We start from the raw sequence: 10,617 nt of genomic DNA, 5'->3' as shown, positions 1-10,617 counted from the left end.
TGGCTGCCAACACTGTGAGGCCTCTCTTCACCACTCTGACCACACATGGCTCTCTTATAGTACTTCTGGCACCGAACCATAACAGTATGCCATATCGCTTTTTCACGTGATATATCCACCACTGTCTTCTTGTGCAATCCACAAGGTCTTTATGTGGATTGGGAGTGATAGTGGGTTAGTTCTAGACATAAGACTCTTTCCATGAGAGTCGCGGTGGTGCACCTGTTTATCCAAAGCCCAGAAAATGTCAGAGCTACTGTGGTAGACGATGCCTTGTCTTTTCGAGTCAGAGCGAGTGTCAGTGAGTGTCGGAGACATCTCATTGCTTCGCCAAAATTGCAGAGCAGAGTTTTGCTCTCCACACGAAAACATGCCCTGTTGGTTTCATTTGATATCTGATCACAGATTATGTTCCCCAGTCATAATTAGGAAATATCTCTTTCAAACATTTTGCGCCAACAACATTATATTATGGTTAAAGGAAACCATTCCTGCAATGTCGAAACGGCAGCGCTGAAAAAAACACGTCACTTTTGAAAAATGTGCTCGAGCGTTCACTCACATTGGAGGCTTGTGTTTTTTTCTGAGCACCCAATTAGTTTAACCAGCGCTTGTCAACAGCCAAACCATCAAATAACTTACATGCAACATATTTGAAACCAAATGTGAGCGAGCTACCACAACAACCCCAACAAAACCGAGCTCCTCACAGGCAGGGGGCCGTAAATGAGTCCAAATAATGACACAACGCCACCCAGAAACAGCTGTCGGGGAATTATGGGAAAGAAAAGTGGACTGACGGGGAAGTGGGGACACATGTGGGGTCCTTTTCAGGGCTGGGGAGGAGGAACCTGTGAAAGGGCCTGCCACAGGGGAGAAAGGAGCCTCTCATGGCCCATTGTGCATGAATGCTCCAACCTTGAGACCTGTCTCTCCAGCTCCAGCCGTCAGCCTCCCTCCTGACCCGTTCTCATTACCCAGGCCTGCCTGCTCTCACCCAGTAGGAATGTTTGTGTTTGTTTGTGCATCTCTTTTGCGATCTTTCATTTCAATTGTGACCCGTTTTGACACTCTGGAGATCAAACCTGCAAACCTCAGCATATAACCATGCATTTCTTTAGACTGAGAAACGAAGAGATCGGCCTCAAATTCAGAGTCATGGATTTGAAGGGTGATTGTAGTCAATTGCACAAGGGCCTTATTTTCATGGCTCTAGCAATAATAATAGCATAAAGTCCACGCTGAGCTGCATTGTTTGTATTCAGCGACACTGAATACACTCTATACATCTCATCGTCCTGTGTTCTGCTTTAAGAGGAGCTCTGAACATCAAGCTTTCTGTCCTTTGCTGGTAATCCAGCATCAGATGGAAAACATGGACTGAACTTCACTGGCTCTTTCAGTGTATATGGCCACCCCTACCTATATAATGAATTCACATTCATCAGCTTCAGTTTCATGCAGACTCAGCTTGACTTTGATAACTGGCTTTGATCCATACCATGTCTTGACATTGCGGCTATCCAGTACTTCCACCACGGGGCCCCTAAAGTACCAAGTGTCGAGCTTGCAGATTGTTTTCCTTTTACATCCAGCCTCTAATCTGCAAGATTTATACCTCGGCCCACCCCTGTAATTAAGAGACTTCCTAATAACTCACCTCATACATTTATAACATTTATTATCCCCACATATCAGCATACAACAGGACCTATTGAAATGTCAGCTGCAAACTGAAAACACGGGGAGGTTGCCATAGAGACAGTCATCACTCATAGTCCTCTCAAACCAGCTCTTCTTCAAGCTGTGTTCTCTATTTATTCTCCTGTCACATCTAAAGATCTCTCTTAGGGAACTTCAAGTAGTATATTTTTAGGAAAGAGAAAAGGAGGGATATGACCCAAGAACAGGATTACTGTGGCTCACAAATCACAAGTTTGTTTAGCTGTGAAGCTGCTGTCAGATCCCGATGCGCCCAAGCACACCCAGGAAGTCCAGGTCATCCGCACCTTCGGGTTTCATCTGTGCAGTCATAGCCCCCGACGACCACAGCACGTCAACCAGTAGTCTGAGGCATGCTTTAGGGTCAGCGCTCTACCCGTGGCTCAGCGCAGCAGCGCAAGTGTCTGGTCAGACCCGCTGGTCAGGCACCACGCCCTGCCAACAACCACTGTCTGACAGCTGCTGTTGCCTCACCAACCTGCGCTCATGGGAAAAGTCCGCAGAAAGCCAAGTAGACAGTTGGGACATGACAGGACAGGAGTGTCTGCGTGCCTCACCACTCCACGTGGAGCAGACAGTATTCTTAAATGGCCTGAGTGATGAGAGGTGTAACTGCAGGTCGCAGGCCAGCAAACTGGCAGGAGTTAAAAATGGATTTTACTGCTGCTCCAAGACAGACCTAATAGCACTTCCCAATGAGGTCTAATGCGTTTATGTATTTGTGGATTACATTTTATTGCAATTCAGCTCAATAAAACAGAGAAATGTAAGGGTAGAAGTTTTCTTTGGAACGATGTTATACAGGTCCATATGCAGAAACCATGATACTCAGAATTAGAAACATATTAATTTTTCCTCTGCTTTCTGCCCGAGCCCGCTAATTGATAGAACATATCCGAATACTGGTAAGGTGATCCTAAAATGAACGTACTGGGCAACTACTCCTTCAAACTACATTTCATCTGCTGTGACTGGCTAATGAAAATCATCTCTGAGCAAATTCAAAGTAAAGAATTTATTTTACTAATCCTTCAGAACATAAAACAAAGATTTTGTTTAATGGGAGAACATAAAACTTGATTTGTTGTGTTTACAGAACTCAAAGCAAAAGATCTGATTAACACCATATAATGAAGCCTTTCGCGCCAATGAGATTTACAACACATATGGCACTTCACAGTGGTTTTTATAATCTCCCACCCACAGACGGTAATTGGTTAAAAAAACAAGTTATTTGCAGAATAAACAACAAGTTCTAGCTTTAAGCAAAACCTGTACCTTGTTTCTTGGAAGCAACATTGAACTGAATTACTTTGTGGTAGCGCACAGCTTTCTGCATCCAAAAAAACATTGCGTTCTGCTGGTGCCAGTGTGGTTGCTGCTCATCAAGTTGACACTTGCACTGCAAATAAAATGATTACTCACACTGCTGACAGAAACTGACTAATGGGACATGCTTCAAACGTATCTTTCCAAGGAACTGATTGTGCTTTACTCAAAAATCAAACATCGTTTGGTCTCTATATGTTTGACTGTGTAAGTTTTTAAAGGTGTAAATGCAAATCTGAAGGTTAATCTTAAATGATCTAAGCTAATTCAAATAACGGTACAGTGTTTTTTGTGGTGCACTGTTCAAAGATATATCATGCAGGATTTTTCCAAAAAAAAACATACAGTAAGGCATCATACAAATGTAAGAAACACTGTCCTCTGCCTATATTTTCTTAGTATTTTGTTGCGTTCCGGCTGTTTGGTACCAGCCTTTGGGCAGCGGTTTGTATCTCCCAGCCAATGAACAATGAGTGCGCAGATTCTTAAGGTAGCAACCACCTTACATCACTGTCACCGTCTTCCTCCTCAGCTCTTGGTCTGTCATGAATGTATAAAGAGCTGCAGGTCTGTGTGTTGGTTTGACAGAGGGTGTGGCTGAGCCACACGCATACACACATAGAGCAGACAGGCAAACAGTAGGCAGGATGAAGCGTGCACATCAGCTGTATCTATGCACAATTCAGAGGGTTGCTGTGTAACATATTGCTATGAAACAAGCTGAAAATACAGTTTATGCACTTCCTGCTTCCACAGCTCCCTCTCTTCATTCACTCTCTGTTTACCAACAGCAGTGAACAATTCCTGCATAATATGCCTTTAAGCCTGTCACAGACTAAAAATGGTGATGACAGAATGTATCCCTTATGAGTATATAAATAGTAGATATAACATTTATATTTAAACAAGCTGCTGGTTAGCTTAGCTTAGTAAGAATGACTGAAAACAATGGGAAACAGCTCACCCGGCTCTGTTCAAAGGTAAACAAGCTTAAATACCAGTACGTCTTAAGTCCAGTTAGCAGATTAACTTGAAGCTTGAACCTCCAACTCCCATTAAGAAAGCAAAAAAGTGTACTTGCCAAAATAGCTACTGGTTGCACAACAGGATTGACTAACCAGCTAGTCATTTGGGAAAATGGGTTTTCTCATACTAGAGGCTGTTTCTCCTCTCTAGACCTTCTCCCTAATAACTCTGGTAGAGTACTAAGAGAAGGAGAGGAGTTTGGGAGAGGACCGTCAGTGCCAGAGCTTTGCCTTAAACAAAGACATGTGTTACCAAAGGGATGTCAGCCTGCCCGCTCTCCGGCACTGTGTAACTCAATCTCCCCGCATTCTCATCCACTGGGGGGGTTCTTAGAAAGAAAGGGTTAAGTATGTTGATCAAAGCCTCAGTGATGGACCAAAGGACTTCTCTAGATCATCAGTATGACCTCGGTGCATCCATCAGCCATTAGGACGTCAGGACTGCGGCGAGGCAAGGCCCAGTTGGTGTGGAGGCAGCGGAGGAGGGGGAGGCGGTGGTGTGGGGGCTGAGGGGTCTTTTGGAGCTGGGGTGCTGACGGGCCTGTGTGGTAGATGGGGAGCTGGTGGGGGAAACGAGACCCACAGAGACAAGAAAAAGAGGGGAAAAACTGGGAGGAGGGTTGGCGGATTAAAGCCCCAACCAGCCTTTAACTTCTCCCAAACCACATGGAGCTGGTGTCCAATGCCCTACATATTCAAAGGCATGTACGCGAGCCCACTTCCAGCCGGTGACACAGATGGAGACAGAAATATACAAGCGCTGGGCAACCAGTTCCTCTGATGTTGCTTTCCGTGCGGTGCGCTCTGCTGACAGACTGAGTTAGCCATCAACTCTGTGAGTGGGGAGATGGACAAGTTCACTTATGTTAAGCAAACTTTGTCACCGAGCTGCTCATCATTACCTGCCACAAACACTTACAGTTCGACACAGCCGTAGAAGCCATTAAAAGCAGCGAGATAATTTCGGGGGCCCTTTTTTTTTTTTTTCTCGCAGCTACACGTTGAGCTGGAGCTGTTTGTGTGTTGTTCCGGTGACCTTTCATCCCCATGGAAAAGGATTCAGCAGAACTTTCCATGTATATGACCCACATCATGGAAGCTCTTCACCTTCACCACTGCTCTTTCCACAGGCGAGACAGGGAAGGATGATACACTGGCACTGAACCTCACTGGCGCTGGCTGTGTTCCTGGACTATTCTCTTGACCCGGCTCTAAAGTGTCGCTCTTAAAGCAGAGAAAAAAAAAGAGAGAGATAGACTTTTAGCTGTTGCCACAACTCGTTGGATCACGGTGCAGAATTCTCAGTGTAGAGGTGAAGTAAAGTTGCTCGAGGTGAGAAAATGATCTCGAGAGTGACTCTTTTTTAACTTGTTGTAAACATGTGCACACCGTGTAAGCTGAGCAAAACATGAAAAATGCCAGTATTTTCCAAATGGCAGCTGTGGAGTGTCAAGTTCTGTGGTCTCAGCTGTGAAGCATATTGATGTTGTTTTATCAGAACAGATCATTTAGAGCACAGCACTGGGAGCCTCTCTGAGTTTCTATGGTTTGGACTGACTTAATTCTCTGCAGTTCTAGTGAGTTCAGTTTGTTATTTGCAGCATTGCAACGAGACGCCAAATTCAATTTGCTGAAAAGATGAATCATGGTTTAGAAAAATGAATTGCTGAGCATAAAACTTCATGCTGTGTCAGCTTGGAAATACTGTACTTCAGTACATGTTAAAAGAAACAGGCCATGGAAAATGTGTTCCCAAGATATAATTTTTCATGCGATCGCCTTCGTAAAAATTGTAATTTGCTTCATCGGGACAATTTGTCTTCGGCTGCCTCTCGCAGAGGGCGAGGGGGTGAAGTGCAAAGAAACGGGCCCTTGAGGGTCTTGTAGTTTTTCCCCTATGTTGGGAGTCTGAGTTTAGAACCCCGACCTCACTTCATGAAAACAAAAACGCGAGGAGAAAAATAACCTCAAGGAGAAGCCGTGGCCTAGCCAACCACTGGACACTGAGCAGCACAAAAGCGCGTGTGGGCTGTCCTCGAACTCCCTCCGCCACAAGTGTCCACGTAGAAACCCACTTCCCATAGACATATCTGCCCATCTCGCACAGGCACGCACGTAAAAGACGTCGCATGCAGACAGAGACGTTAGGTGAGGTGAGGAGACAAATAAATGCTTAGTGCTCTTTAAGTCCACAGAATGAGCACAGACACAAATACAGCAGTGCCTGGGGTTAGACCCATCCCATCGTCCCAGACTGCTGATGCTGTCCTTACTGTAGCTGTGAGGCCTGAGGGCGTCACCGCATAAGTATTAACCTCGCTCATATTTTACAAGCACCGCTTTCTGCCTCAGTCCAACATAAACAGGTGTGTACGCCAAATTGGGCGTCATTGCTCCCCAGGCTAATGTCTTGTCTGCTTATATATATATATATATATATATATATATATATATAGAGAGAGAGAGAGAGAGGCAGAACTTTCACTTTGCTATCTATGAATCTGAAGTTATTTACAGCGCCTGTAACAGACATTTTTGAACCTGTTCAGTCAGAGCCACATGTAGGAGAGACATGCTTTTTGTTCCGTGCTTGGCGAGGTGATTCACACCAAGACTCATCAATTAAAACTCTGTTGCATCTTGCCTGTTTTTCTTTCCACTTAATCATCATGCACACAGCCTTTGCCGTTGAGCGTGACAGTTGATTTCAGTAAAGCTCATTGCGCTCTGCATTCAATTTAGATTTGACACTGGAGATATTCTGCAAAAGGGCCTCTCAGACCTCCGACCGCCTGCGCGGAGGAGACAACGCGCAGCTCCGCGAAACCAAAAGCACGCACCAGAAACGGAGACCCACGCTGGCACAATGCAGTTGCAGATGGATGGAGGCAGTCAGGTAGCGTTCAGAGACCTCAGTCTGGGGTCTTGACGATCCCCACTTTGCCTTGTGGTCTATGATGTCACACAGGGCTTTGCCTTTGAATGGCCATGTGTTCCTCACCACTAATATCAAACAGATGATGAGAAACCTCCAAATGATGGTCTTTCGCTAAGACAAGCAGTCAAAACAAAGTTAAAGGAACACAGAAAAACACCAAGCGATCACATGAAAAAAAAAAAAAAGGGGGGAAAAAAAGGACTATATGTTGTTAATTGCTGCAGGCTGTTGCGGGCGGCATTAAACTGTATTGTATGCGCTTCTTCTTTGTTGGGGATTTTAACATTTTGAACCTGCATTATCATTACGCAAATACTGACTGTGTATGCAGCGTCCCTGAGGGGCGGCTAAGAGATGTTTTCAGCACAGTAGTACTTCCAAGTTTGTGTCACCTTAACCAAAGCCTTCACATCCTGGAATAACAAACAAGACTTAAAGGATTGCCCCAGAACAATCCGTCTTCCATCGGGGCTGTTAAATATCCCTTTGCTCAACTGAGGAGAAGTCTATAATTGAAGTGCAGCATCTGGAAGACAACAATCCTCTTTTCTTCTCACTTGGTATCTGGCTAATCTCAGGCATCAGCTCGAAAGACCTCTGACTCCTCCGTTTTTAATTTTATCCCTTCATTTGGGTAATTCTTTTTTTTTTTTTTTTCTGCCAGCCACTCCAGCAGATGTGTCTTATCTCTGAAAGGCCAAGCTTCTGATCTGAACGTTCCTGTCTCACTTTGCCAAAGTTACAAATTACAAGAGGAGGCAGAATGCTGGAGCTAATTGAAAAGAATTTGGGAGGGCTTTTTGTCACTTCACAAACTAGGGGAGAAAGTTTAAAAAAAAAAAAAAAAAACAAGTAGAAAAGAAAAGCGACTTGGCATTAAGCAATGTTGCTCGTAACAAGCACAAAGAAAGATCTCAACTAAGAGCTGTTTTATATGTCCTTGGCCGAGATCCATTTAATTACCTTGACAGCCATCATAAATTATCTTAACAGCAAATAGTAAAATGTCAGCCAAATGATAAAATCATTCAGCAGGTTTGTCCTGTTCTGAGCTACTTTATTGGTCCAAATCATTTTTTTTTTTCCGGAGCACATTGAAATCACTGACCACCATTTGTGTAAGCAAACTCTTCCAGGTTTCTGCCTCTAATGTTCTTTTTCGATCAGCTTGAATGAAAACTGGCAGTCTCGTGACTCCTTCACTCTCCCTTTGAAGCCACCCTGGCTTCCCGTAGCACTAAAGAGCCCGACATGCCTTGCCAAGAGAACTCATCCTATCGTAAATTTGCATAAGGTAAATACGTGGCCATGGCAAACTTTAGCTACATCGTTTCCAGTGATGTGAGTGTTACCTCTCTAATGTCTTCCCTCCAGACCGGGCCCCAAATAGGAAAAAAGTGGGTGCGTCGCTCCCAGTGTGAATTAGACCAGAAGCATTAGCTTGCAGAATATCTCCCAATGAACTAATGATCCTGACACCTAAACAATGGCTGCTTTGGAAGAAGGCACACACAGCAGACTCTGTTTTTCTATCTCATATTTTTAATGACAAAATGTTTGTCAGAAACAAATGGATTTATTTTTCTCAATCCATGGCATAGTATGGGGAGCTTATGCGGTTCCGGTCCCCAGGGCTTCAGACAACTAACAAAACACATCTTACTTCTGCTCTGCTGCCTGCTTACAATGCTTTGCACATACAGGAGGACGAGTGGGAGCGTCCAGCAAATGAATGAAATGGCATGGCTCTCTTTCACAGAGCCACTTTGTAGAAAGAGCCGGACGTGATCGTGTCCAAAATGGTCATTTACAAATGATATTAATTATTTTAAGTAGCTTTATCAATTCACATGATTTTTTTCATGTTCTGTGATCAGCGACATTAACTCTGAATTCAGTGAACTACTGAACAGAATGCCTCACGTTGAAGGCTTGGACAGAGTGAAAGTGAACTATTGTGAAATTACTCCTCCACTGAAAACTGTTCTATCCTTGACCGTGCTTTGCAATTAGTCCGCAACTCGGTTTCGACAGCTGCTCCCACTTATATAGTGTACCCACTCTTTCTCCAGACCGCTCTCAATTAGCTCCTCTCCTAAATAACCACTCTTTTCACTTGCAGTTTCCGGCTACACATGCACCTCCTTGTTTCATCAAGCCATCCCATCCATCTCAAAAACACCCTCACAAAAGAACTACACTCTTGTTTGTGTGTCTAAAAACAAGAGGCACACTGAGCCACTTCCTATTCACATCAGGTCATTTGCATGATGGTCCTCTCCCCATTTAGTGACTCCGAACGGCTCTGCCAACGCAGAAAGCACGAGGGGAGGCTCGAGTGTCGAGCCCGTTATTCTGTCGTCCTGCGTCCTAAATCCTCGTTCTGGTTCATCCCGAGTGTCACGAATTGCAACACACCGCGCTTTGAGAATACGCCTCGGATATCATTTAACCACAACAGAAAATACACATGCAGTTACGAGTTAAAGAGTTACTGCGGGTGTCACAGGTGGCTGTGACCACCCAAGTCAGAAAGGCCCAATTACCCTGAAAAAACGGCATGGGTGCCTTTCATTCGTAAACAAAAACCCATTCCGACTTGATGAATAATCACATTTTGCATGGTTACTGGGGATTTATTTTGTGGGGGGTATTGCTTTTTTATGTTTAATGGAAAAAACAGTTTTTCCATAATCCTTGTAACGTCTTGCTTTTTTTCCTTCTCTTCTTTCTGATCGCATTGCTGCTTGACACAGACATGGAGAAGACGCTCCTTTCCATGCTGGAAGAGATAATTGACTTCTGTTCCGTGCGTGCCACAATCAAGACAGAAGACCACAGCGTATTACCAAAATGGGCTGTGTACAAAATAATGTCAAAGTCAGCACACGGCTTGATTTATTTATTTTTTGATTTTTAATGATTTATGCTTCCTCGTGCATTCGCCAGTTACTATATTAAGCGTGGTTAGAATGTTTGAATAACAGACTTCTACATAAAGTTTGGCTTGAAAACGTGGACACACACAATGACCAGATTTAATGTGTGTGTTTTTTGATGTTTTTCCTCAAAGGGAGAGAATTTATGAAAATAATAGCTTTGGATATTTGTTGGAACAGTCGATACGGGCAACTGCACGCTGAACGGGAACATTCTTGTACCAACATGCGTTGAGCAATAAAATGAAGAATGCGGATTCCTTAACTGGGGGGTTCAAAGATAGGCTTCCTGGTATGTTTCACAATACAATTCATCATTAAAACAGACATGTCGGCTTTTTATGTGTGGAAATGTATTTGCATTCATGTCAAGCAAAACATGATTTATTTTGAAATGCAGTTGGAGTTACTTTAATCTCTTTCAGAATAAAATACAAATGTCAGAACGAGACTATGTGCTAGATACGTTATATTAATAAGTTATTTTGACTGAGTAAATACGCAAATCCATTTACATGACATCTGTGTTTGATTCATCTGTGTAGCACCTCTACTGAAGTAAAATAAGTTAAACACTGATGCACACACAACACACTAAACTGCACTAACTTGTGTGATTACTGCAAAGTGCGAGCCTAGCCTATGTCATCTTGAAATATCTAAA

The sequence above is a fragment of the Acanthopagrus latus genome, chromosome 8, assembly GCF_904848185.1.
Source record: "Acanthopagrus latus isolate v.2019 chromosome 8, fAcaLat1.1, whole genome shotgun sequence".
Taxonomy (NCBI): domain Eukaryota; kingdom Metazoa; phylum Chordata; class Actinopteri; order Spariformes; family Sparidae; genus Acanthopagrus; species Acanthopagrus latus.
This window is presented reverse-complemented; position numbering follows the sequence as displayed.